General features: G+C 40.0%; 1 pseudogene; it reads right to left on the bottom strand.

Annotated features, from left to right (window-relative positions):
* Window positions 1–5404: 5404 nt before the first annotated feature.
* Window positions 5405–6609, bottom strand: LOC141520766 (ubiquitin carboxyl-terminal hydrolase isozyme L3 pseudogene; annotated as a pseudogene).
* Between the last annotated feature and the right edge of the window lie 3688 nt (window positions 6610–10297).

The following is a 10297-nucleotide window of genomic DNA, read 5'->3' as shown; positions in this document are numbered from 1 at the left end:
CATGAGGATTCAAGCCCTGGCAAACTTGAAATGAGGATCCAGGTAGGATGCTGTAGCTTGCTGCCCAAGGAGAGAAGTCCTGAGAAGCCAGAGTGACTGGTACTCAATCCCAATATGGTGTTTGGACTGGGAATGGGACCCTATAGGAACTGAATCTAATCCCTTCCCCCTCCTTAGAGACTCAGGTAGCACACAGTGGGGGGAAAAATGATGCCTTTCATCTGTTGGGAAGTAAGTTTATATATTTGTAATCATCTTTTTTTAACTTTTTAAATTTATTTAAGGCAATGTGGTTAAATGACTTGCCCAAGGTCACACAGCTAGGCAATTATTAAGTGTCTGAGGCTGGATTTGAACTCAGGTACTCCTGATTCCAGGGCTGGTGCTCTATCCACTGCACCACCTAGCTGCCCTGATCATATCTTTTTTAGGTTTTTTTGCAAGGCAAATGGAGTTAAGTGCCTTGCCCAAGGCCACACAGCTAGGTAATTATTAAGTGTCTGAGGCTGGATTTGAACCCAGGTACTCCTGACTCCAGGGCCAGTGCTTTATCCACTGCACCACCTAGCCACCCCCCCATCATATCTTTTAAAGTAAATATTGCTTTGTAAAAAACTAAAAACTAATCTTTTAGTGGCTAAATGGAATTGGAGTGAAAAGAACTCCCAGGAACACCATCCTTGGAAGCTGGAGCTACTGCTAAGAGTCTAAATGACCCCACAAAACTCTTTAAAGTACTGGCAAAACCCCAAGAATTGAGTGAAATATATCATAGGTGGTTTCATGCAGTGGGAGGTAGGGCTGGGGGCCAGGATAGTCAATGTTAAAAAATGTGTTTATTTATATACCTATGTCATCTACTGTAATTATATCTGTGGTGCATCATGTTTCTATATGTTTATCTGTGTGTATAATAATGCTTATGAATGTCTTATTTAATGTATATTTTCAGGGAATGAGGGACATGAACACAGATTATGAACTGTAAAGAATCTGAGAGGAGGGATCTAGCCCAAAAAGTCACTTGCCCAACGTAACATGGGTAAAAGGAAGAGACAGGATTACAACTCAGTTCTTCTGAGTTCCTCTTCTTTCTCCTTCTCTTCCTCTTTTTTACTTCTAAATGTATAATTAGTACAAGCTTTTAGGGTCTTTTAAAATCCACCTAGGCAAGCTTAATGTGCTAATACCTAGAATTACAGGAACAAAAAGACTAGCACACATTCAAATGTAACAAATTCTGGTACTGGGTACTAACTTATGTCCCTCCCCCATGATTACCTGTTACACTGGGATAATCCTCCTTGCTCTTTCAAACATTAATTTCTATTGATATTTGTGGTACATATTTTCAGATTTCAAGAATCCCTCCACAGATGTCACAAAGCACTTAACTACAAAAATTCTGGCCAGGGGAGGAATGTGATATGCCCTTTGAGATAAAGATGGCATCTCTAGAATTTTGAAGGAATGAGAAGACTAAGTGGGACACATGCCTCTAAATTCATTTCCCCCCCCATTCTCAGTGTCAATTCTCAGAGGAAGGGAGTAGAGGGGGAAAAAAACAAAGAAAGCAGTAAGGGGCAGCATGACAAGAATGGAGTTAGACTGCCACCTGGCTGAGGAAAAGTAGCTGCTAGGAAGAACTGAGTTTAATTAAGGTGTAAAGATGCAGAATAAAGGATGCTATTCCTGCTAGTTAAGAAAAAAACCATAATTGGAAACATGTCAATCATTCTATGTAAGGGTAGATCCTGGAAGTTTTCTAAGACAGGTTAAGTTAATGATAGCTTCTTATTATTTTTAAAGTTTTTATTGTAAAGAAAATGTTACTTTATTATTCATTAATCAAAAACTTTTCTATTTTCAAACCCTAGAAATAAATCCTCTGATAATCATTGATTTGCAGTCTGTTTCCATACCATCCTGATTATAGTATAATACAATTTTGATATTTTTTAATAAAAAGTGATTTATATCTTTTCTGTTTAAGAGAATCAGAGGGAGAGAAAAGAGAAGGGGACTCAAGTTTCAGACCTTTCTCTTTAGAAAATGAGACGTTTCTTCTGACTAAAGCAACTGCTTTTCTTTCACATGCTGTGTTTCTTATTATTAATATTTGTAGGGTTATCTTGCTCTTGTCATGCACTTTGTACTCTTGGAAGCATTTTTACACATTCATACAAGCTTATCTCCTTTTATTTCAATTAATGCTTTCCAAATTTAGCCAGCACTATAAAAATGTTTATTACCCAACTTAAAGCATTTCCCATTCTCCTAGCATGGTATAGTACCATCATCCTACATGATGAAACAAAATTATCCTTGTGTATCCAGGTATCTGTGAGAGCTGAACCTATGAAGTGAAGGTCGGCCAGTCCCTCCTTTAGCCCCTATCTTGGATTGCAGATAGTCCTGTTCAGCTACTTCTCACTTATTCCCATAGGGTCTGGTTTAGGGTAAGGATGAGGGTGAAAAACCTATTTATTTGTCTCAGTCCTATACCTACAGAAAAATTTTTCCATGCATTTGTAAGTAGGAAAGTAATGGAAAAGAGAGCAATCATTCCATCACCTCAAACCACTATCATATTTTTAGCTCCTGGGAAGAGGATTCAAATTAAGATTTATTGATTTTTGGAGGTTTATTTAAAAAGGGGGGGAGAGATAGGACTCTGGGGCTCTGACCACATTCAGATCCTGATCCCAGTCTAGGCCCCCCCATAGAACAGCAGGGCCCCCCCACCTTGGCCCCGTGGCAAAGGGGGGCGCTTATGGTCATTCACAGACCAGGAGGGAGGACAGAACCTCACACACTGAGACCCTTGTGGGAGTGTCCCAAAAGTTCAGGAAGCACCCCAAAACCAGTCTCAGGCTGGGAAAATGAGCAAGCAGAGAAATAAGAGGAAGACTATTGAGAAATATTTTGCTCATGAGCCCAAGAAGGATCGAAATACTCAGTCTGAAGATGAGGAAGCACAAGCTCCTGCATCTAAAGACTCCAAGAAAAACAGAAATTGGGCTCAGGCTATGACAGAGCTCAAAAAAGATTTTGAAAATCAAAGGAGGGAGTTGAAAGAAAAACTGGGAAAAGAAAGGAGAGAGATGCAGGAAAAACATGAAAATGAAGTCAGCAGCTTAGTCAAGGAAATCCAAAAAAATGCTGAAGAAAATAGCATGCTAAAAACCAGCTTAGGTCAAATAGATAAAACAGTTCAAAAAGTTATTGAGGAGAAGAATGCTTTAAAAAGCAAAATTGGCCAGATGGAAAAAGAGATAAGAAAACTCTCTGAGGAGAACAAATCCTTCAGACAAAGAATAGAATTCAGGGAGATTGATGAATTTACCAGAAATCAGGAATCAATACTTCAAAACCAAAAAAAAAATGAAAAATTAGAAGAAAATGTGAAATATCTCATTGAAAAAACAACTGATATGGAAAACAGACTTAGGAAAGATAATTTAAAATTTTTTGGAATGCCTGAAAGTCATGATCAGGAAAAGAGCCTTGACATCATTTTCAAAGAATTACTACAGGAAAATTGCCCTGATATTCTAGAAGCAGAGGGCAAAATAGAAATGGAGAGAATCCACTGATCCCCCAAAGAAAGAGATCCCAAAAAACCAACCCCTAGGAATATTATAGCCAAACTCCAGAACTCCCAAGTCAAAGAGAAAATATTACAAGCAGCCAGAAGGACACAGTTCAAATATTGTGGAGCTGCAGTCAGGATCACACAGGACTTAGCAGCACCTACATTGGAAGCTCATAGGGCTTGGAATACAATATACCGGAAGGCAAAAGAGCTTAGAATGCAGCCAAGAATGAACTACCCAGCAAGGCTGAATGTCCTCTTCCAGGGAAAAAGATGGACTTTCAATGAACCAGGGGAATTTCAAAAGTTCCTTTTGGAATGGCCAGAGCTGAACAGAAGGTTTGATCTTCAGATACAGGACTCAGGTGAAGCATGGAGATTGGAGGAGAGGGGGGAAATATGAGGGACTTAATGAGGATGAACTGCATGTATAGAAAAATGATACTGATAATATTCATATGAACCATCTCAGTTAATAGAGCAGGTAGATGGAGCTTTTATAGTTGAAGCACAGGAGAAAGCTGAACTCGAAGATAAAATATGGTGTAAAAATGGAGTCAATAGAAAAAAAGGGAAATAGAATGGGAGAAAGAAAAAGGAGAGGGGGAATAGGCCAAGATAGCTCACATAGTAAGATTTTTTGCAATGATATGGAAGGGGTGAGGCAAGGGGGAGTGAGGGAATCTTTCCTCTCATCAGAGATGGCTAGGAGAGGAAACAGCAAATATACTCAATGGGGTATAGACATCTGGAGAAAGGAGGGGGGACAGGGGGAAGGGGTGGGGATGTGAATAAAGGAGGAGAGGATGGACCATTGGGGGGAGAGTGGTCAGATATGACACATTTTCTTTTTTACTTCTTGCAAGGGGCTGGGATTGGAAGGCCTGCCCAGGACCATAGGGCCAGGTGGATTCTGGACCTAAGGGGTGGTATGGGGGCTCAGGTCTTCTTGGCCCCAGGACCAGGGATCTGTCTGCTGCACCACTCGAGTACATGGTAGTGGAGAAATAAGAAAGGAGGGAGTTGCGATCAGCAATGGCAACGTTGGAAAAATATGGAAGTAACTTTTGTGATGGACTTATCATAAAGAATGTGATCTACCAGTGACAGAGTTGTTGGTGTTGGAACAAAGACTGAAGCACATTTTTTTGTTATTATTATTTGGGGGAGGGTGCAGGGCAAGTGGGGCTGGGTGGCCTGCCTGGGGCTGCATAGTAGGGTGATCTTTGGGTGTCTGGGGCCGGATTTGGACCCAGGTGCTCCTGGCTCAAGGGCCAATGCTCTGTCTGCCACCCAGCCACCTCTACTATTATTACTATTTTATTTTATTTTGGGTCTTTTTTTTTTTCTTCTCCTTTTTGGTTTTTGCAGGGCAGTGGGGATCAGGTGACTTGTATGTCACACGGCTGGGTGATTGTTGGGTTTCTGAGGCTGGATATGGACTTGGGTGCTCATGGCTCCATGGCTGGTGCTTCGTCCATTGCGCCACCTGGCCATACCTACAATTATTACTATTATTTTTTATTTTAATTTTTTTCTCTCCCCTTTACTTTTTTCGCCCAAGCAAGTCTATCTATATTCATGGGGGGGAGGGGTATTTTGTTTACTTGTAAACAAGAATATTTTATTAATGTAAGAAAACATTTGTAGAAAATGAGAACAAAAAAAAGTGGAAAAAAAGGGGGGGGAGAAGTCAATATAATCTCTCATTTAGTTCTTGAATCCCAGCAGGGCTCATGTCAAGAAACTTTATGCTATTTTGCTTGATTTCATGACTTCCCATGGTTTCAATAATCATCTCTATGTAGATGTTTCTTGGGTCATTTTATTTAGCCTTAACCTCTTTCCTAACCTTAAACACATTTTGAACTGGATTTTTTGACATCCTACATTTGCTGTGTCCAAATATGAATTCATTATTTTTTCCCTCTTTCTTAATGTCTTTGCATACATTGACACAATTGATCATCCTCTTCTGCTTAGTTAACTTCTTCCCTCTGGATTTTCATGACACATGATTTGGATGAGATTTCTGATTAATAGTTCAAATCTTTTACCTCAATCTCTGGCTTCTGCCTCAGTCTCCCGGTGCTCCCCCACTGTTTCTTGGCCTCATCTTGTTGCCATCTTTTTTTTTACAGATTAATTCAAAGTTTAATCCACATAAACTATTATTGGTCAGTATCATCAATATCATCACGAAAATATCAAAATTTGTGAGTACTGGTGTATGGGAGGAGCAATTGTATTTTTGTTACAAATAATACAGTACTGGTGCTTTCACTATGCATAAGCTATGCTGCAGAAAGAGCAACTGCGTTAAATCTCAATTCTTCTGGATCCCGTTCCATGAACTTCTTGCAAACTTCTACGGCATCCTAATTCATAGAGATGCCCATCTACATGAACTAATGCAATAAAATGCAGATCTACTTTTTCATGTATACTTGGTGCAACAGAATGAAGCCCCACAGACGGCAGGCGTAAGGAGGCGGACAGATGGGCTGGTGGCCTGTGCTGGACCTACATGGGTACGTCTGACCCAGGGCAGGGCCGCGGGGTGACACCCTGGTGAGGCGTGCGTGCTGCAGTGGCTAGAATGAGGCTGGGATGAGGACGGCGAGGACGACTCTGGCCTTCATGGGCACTCCATTCGTGGCTAACTCGAATAGCTTCATATTTTTCTAGGTGTCTGGCTCTTTCTTCGGGACTCATACTTGGAGATTCTTCCAAGAACTTTTTCAATGTCGATCCAGATTCAAAATTCATTTTGTCTTTGTTGTTAGCAATGGCGTGGATCGGCCCAATTGTTCCACGGGCATTACTGATGGTTTGCTTCATGGAATACACGGATTCTGTGACGTCTTGTCCTCGTGATTTTATTTTTTCTTCCTCTTCTATTCTGAATACTTCATACTTTTCTGCAATTGGAAAGAGAAGCGATACGGCACAAACTGGCCGTGGCACCATAGTAAGGCGTTCAGGTTCCATGCCGGTTGGGACGCAGACCTAATTGTTTAAGAAACTGGTTGGTGACCTGGGGGTTGGCCTCCGGCGGTGACTCTCGGGGCGCGGGCCGAGGCTGGGGCTCCGGCTCTGACAGCCACGGCCGCCCGAGCCCGCGCCCCGCAGCCCCGGCCGCCCCCCGCCAGCACCCCGCCGCCGGCGGGCGGAGACGCCGGGCTCGGGCCGCGGCTGGCTCCCCTCCGCCACGCGGGCTTGGGCTCTCCCCTCGCCATCTTTTTTTTTTTTTTTTAACATTCTTATCAGGAGAAACGTGTCCCTAATAAGCCCCAGGGAGATAACATTGACTTCAAACTTCCCGGTCAGATATCTCAGCGTTAGTCTTCAGACCCTGAATAGGTCCCATATTGTTTCTTCCCAGTTTCTACAACCTAAGAAAAAAGATGTGTCCCTAATACATGGCACTTCACATACCATCTTTTGCCTTGACCCTCTTCATTCCTGCCTCATAGACCCTATTCCTTAAGAGTTGCCTTCTACATACTTTTGAATTTTACTTCTCTGATCTTCACATCAACACTGTGAGAAATGTGCTAGTATTACCATTTTATAGATGAAAACACTGAGGCTGAGAAAGGTAGTGACTCACCAAGTTCACACACAGTCAATATTTGAGACAGGATCTGAACTCCAGGTCCAGTGAGATATATTCTTTGTATTTGCATCCACAACATATAGAATATTTCTCTTGATACTTGATGCAAATATTTTCCTACTCTGTCTGCACTTTCTATTTCATTGACTTTGTTCATACAAAAAGATTTTAAAGTTGCCAAAAATCTTTTGTGACTCCTTTTAATAATTCTATACCATAGGGGCAGCGAGATGGTGCAGAAGATAGAGCACCAGACCAGTACTCAAGAAGCTCTGAATTCAAATTTGACCTCAAGACACTTGATACTACTACCTATGTGATCTTACACAAGTCATTTAACCCCACACTCCCTCACAAAAACTGGGGGAAATATTCTATATACCATCAATTTGATGTATTTTGCTGAACTGTTTTTTCCTTTTTTTTTTTTAACTGTTATAAAGTGTCTCTCCTCTGGATAGAGGTCATAGTTTAAAATGAAGACAAAAAATATACCCCTACAATGATTCTGAAAGGTACTCTTCTTAAAAAAATTACCTATACTATTAAGATAGTCATTTTGAGCTTATTGTTGTGTGGTATAATGTATAGGCCTAAGCTTTTTTTTCCAATTGATAATTTTATTTTTCCAGTTACATGTTATGAAAGCTTTTCAATATTCGCCCACATGCATATGCATATTTTTAAATTGCAAAATTTTCTTCCACCTTCCTTTCCCCATCACCCCCTTCCCTTCAGCAGAGGACAGTCAAGTGAATATTGTACATACACATTTGAATTTTACATGCTTACAGACTAGTCATTTTTGGTATGAGGAATTAGGAGAAAGGGAAAAGAAAACCATGAGATAGTAAATACTAATAATTTTTTTTTAATTTTTAAAGATTTTGAGTTTTACAATTTTTCCCTTAATCTTACATCCCTCCCCCCACCCCCCTACAGAAAGCAATTTGCCAGTCTTTACATTGTTTCCATGGTATACATTGATCCAAACTGAATGAGAAATTATATCTTTAAGGAAGAAACATAAAGTATAAGACAATGAGATATCAGGGTTTTTTTGTAAATTTAAGGTAATAGTCCTTGGTCTTTGTTCAAACTCCACAGTTGTTTCACTGGATACAGATAGTATTCTCCATTGCTGACAGCCCCAAATTGTGTCTGATTGTTGCACTAATGGTGAATGAGTCCATCAAGATTGATCATTGCCCCTGTGTTGCTGTTAGGGTGGTGTTTTTCTGGTTCTGCTCATCTCACTCAGCATCAGCTCATGCAAATCCCTCCAGGCTTCTCTGAATTTCCATCCCTCCTGATTTCTAATAGAACAATAGTGCTAAGCCATTCCCCAATTGAAGGTCATTTACTTGATTTCCAATTCTTTGCCACCACAGAGGGCTGCTTTGAATATTTTTGTACAAGTGATGTTTTTACCCTTCTTCATAATCTCTTCAGGGTATAGTAATTGTACTGCTGGATCTAAGGGTATGCACATTTTTGTTGCCCTTTGGGCATAGTTCCAAATTTCTAAGAGAAATTTTTTTAAAAGTAAACGAAGTTCATTCAGATTCTGTAGGGTTTGGGGGGGGGGGGGGTTCCCCTTCCTCTGGATGGGGATAGCATTGTCCAGTTGGTCTCCTAGGGTGGTCCTAGCTCTCTGAACTGCTGAGAGGAGGTGAATCCATCAAGATTCATCAACTCACAATGTTGTTAATGGGAACAATGTTCTCTTGGTTCTACTCCCTTCACTCAGCATCAGTTCCTGTCATTCATTACATTAGGCTGAATTTTTTTTCCTTTAGTTTTTGCAAGGCAATGGGGTTAAGTGGCTTGCCCAAGGCCACACAGCTAGGTAATATTATGTCTGAGGCAGCATTTGAACTCAGGTACTCCTGACTCCAGGGCCGGTGCTCTATCCACTGCACCACCTACCCACCCCAGGCCAAAATTTCTTACCAAAATATTTCCCAGTTTTCCTTCATTTCATGTTTTCTCACCATGTCCCTTGAGATTTTAAGTCTTTAGTTCCAGATCATTTCTTAACCAATTCTAGATCTTCTAGGTAATCCGATCATACAGTACAAAATCTAGTCTTTATAATGGTCCAACAAAATTCTCAATTTCTATAAAGTGCTTTGTAGTTACATTCTTGTGTAACCTGATTAAGTCATATTCATTTTAAAGTTATCTTGGATTCTTATCTTTTCCTGGTTTTGGTGAATACTCTAGAAATATTTCTGGATTTGGCTTTTTTGAAGCTATTAGGTTACCTCTTGTTTTCCCAAGTACAAGAAATTATCTGCAAATAGAACTGTTTCCCCTTTCATGTATTTATACTTTATTCATTGGCTTTCTTTTTGGCCTTAATACTTATGACTAATATTTCTAGAACTATGTCAATTATTTTGTTTGGGGGTAGCTTTCACTAGATTTAAATCTATCTTTTAAAGTATCAGATTTTCTGTCATTTATCTTATTGAGAAGTGGATTGGTGTAGTGGAATGTTAGACTTACCTTGCTTAGTCCTGAATCCTACACCCAAAATGTGACTGCTGTGATTTTATACTACTTAGTTTAGGTCTGTTTCTTCCAACAGTAAAATAGAATAAAACCTGTGCTACTATTTCACAGGACAGTTGTAAGGCTCAAATGTGATAATCTATGTAAAGTGCTTGGTAAAGCTTTTAAATGCCATACATTAGTTATTGACTACTATGAAAGTTCTTGTGGTGATCCGGTTTTGCCTCTGTATATTCTTGTTCTTTCCTTCTGGAGAATTTTTTAACTCCATGTTTATTCATTATACTAGGATTTTTTTTTCTATTTATTTCTTCAGTAGATCATTTTACTTTTCTGAAATAGGCCCCTTGACAATTTCTTTCCTTTTTTCCCTTTTGTTCTGCTTACTTTAATTGATGCAAATATGAAGAGCAACTATACTTAGTCATGAGCACTCACTCAATCAACTTGGCAAAGCTTCCACCATTATAGCTTTTCACCATTGTTCCCTTTGTGAATATTTGATGAATTGGGGATTAGGAGAGGTTGGGCCTCAAGTAATTTCTGTACAGTCTTAGGTACTTACT

This window comes from Macrotis lagotis, chromosome 1 (assembly GCF_037893015.1).
Source record: "Macrotis lagotis isolate mMagLag1 chromosome 1, bilby.v1.9.chrom.fasta, whole genome shotgun sequence".
NCBI classification, from domain to species: domain Eukaryota; kingdom Metazoa; phylum Chordata; class Mammalia; order Peramelemorphia; family Peramelidae; genus Macrotis; species Macrotis lagotis.
The sequence above is the reverse complement of the archived record's forward strand: the minus strand, read 5'-3'. Positions and strand labels throughout refer to the sequence as shown.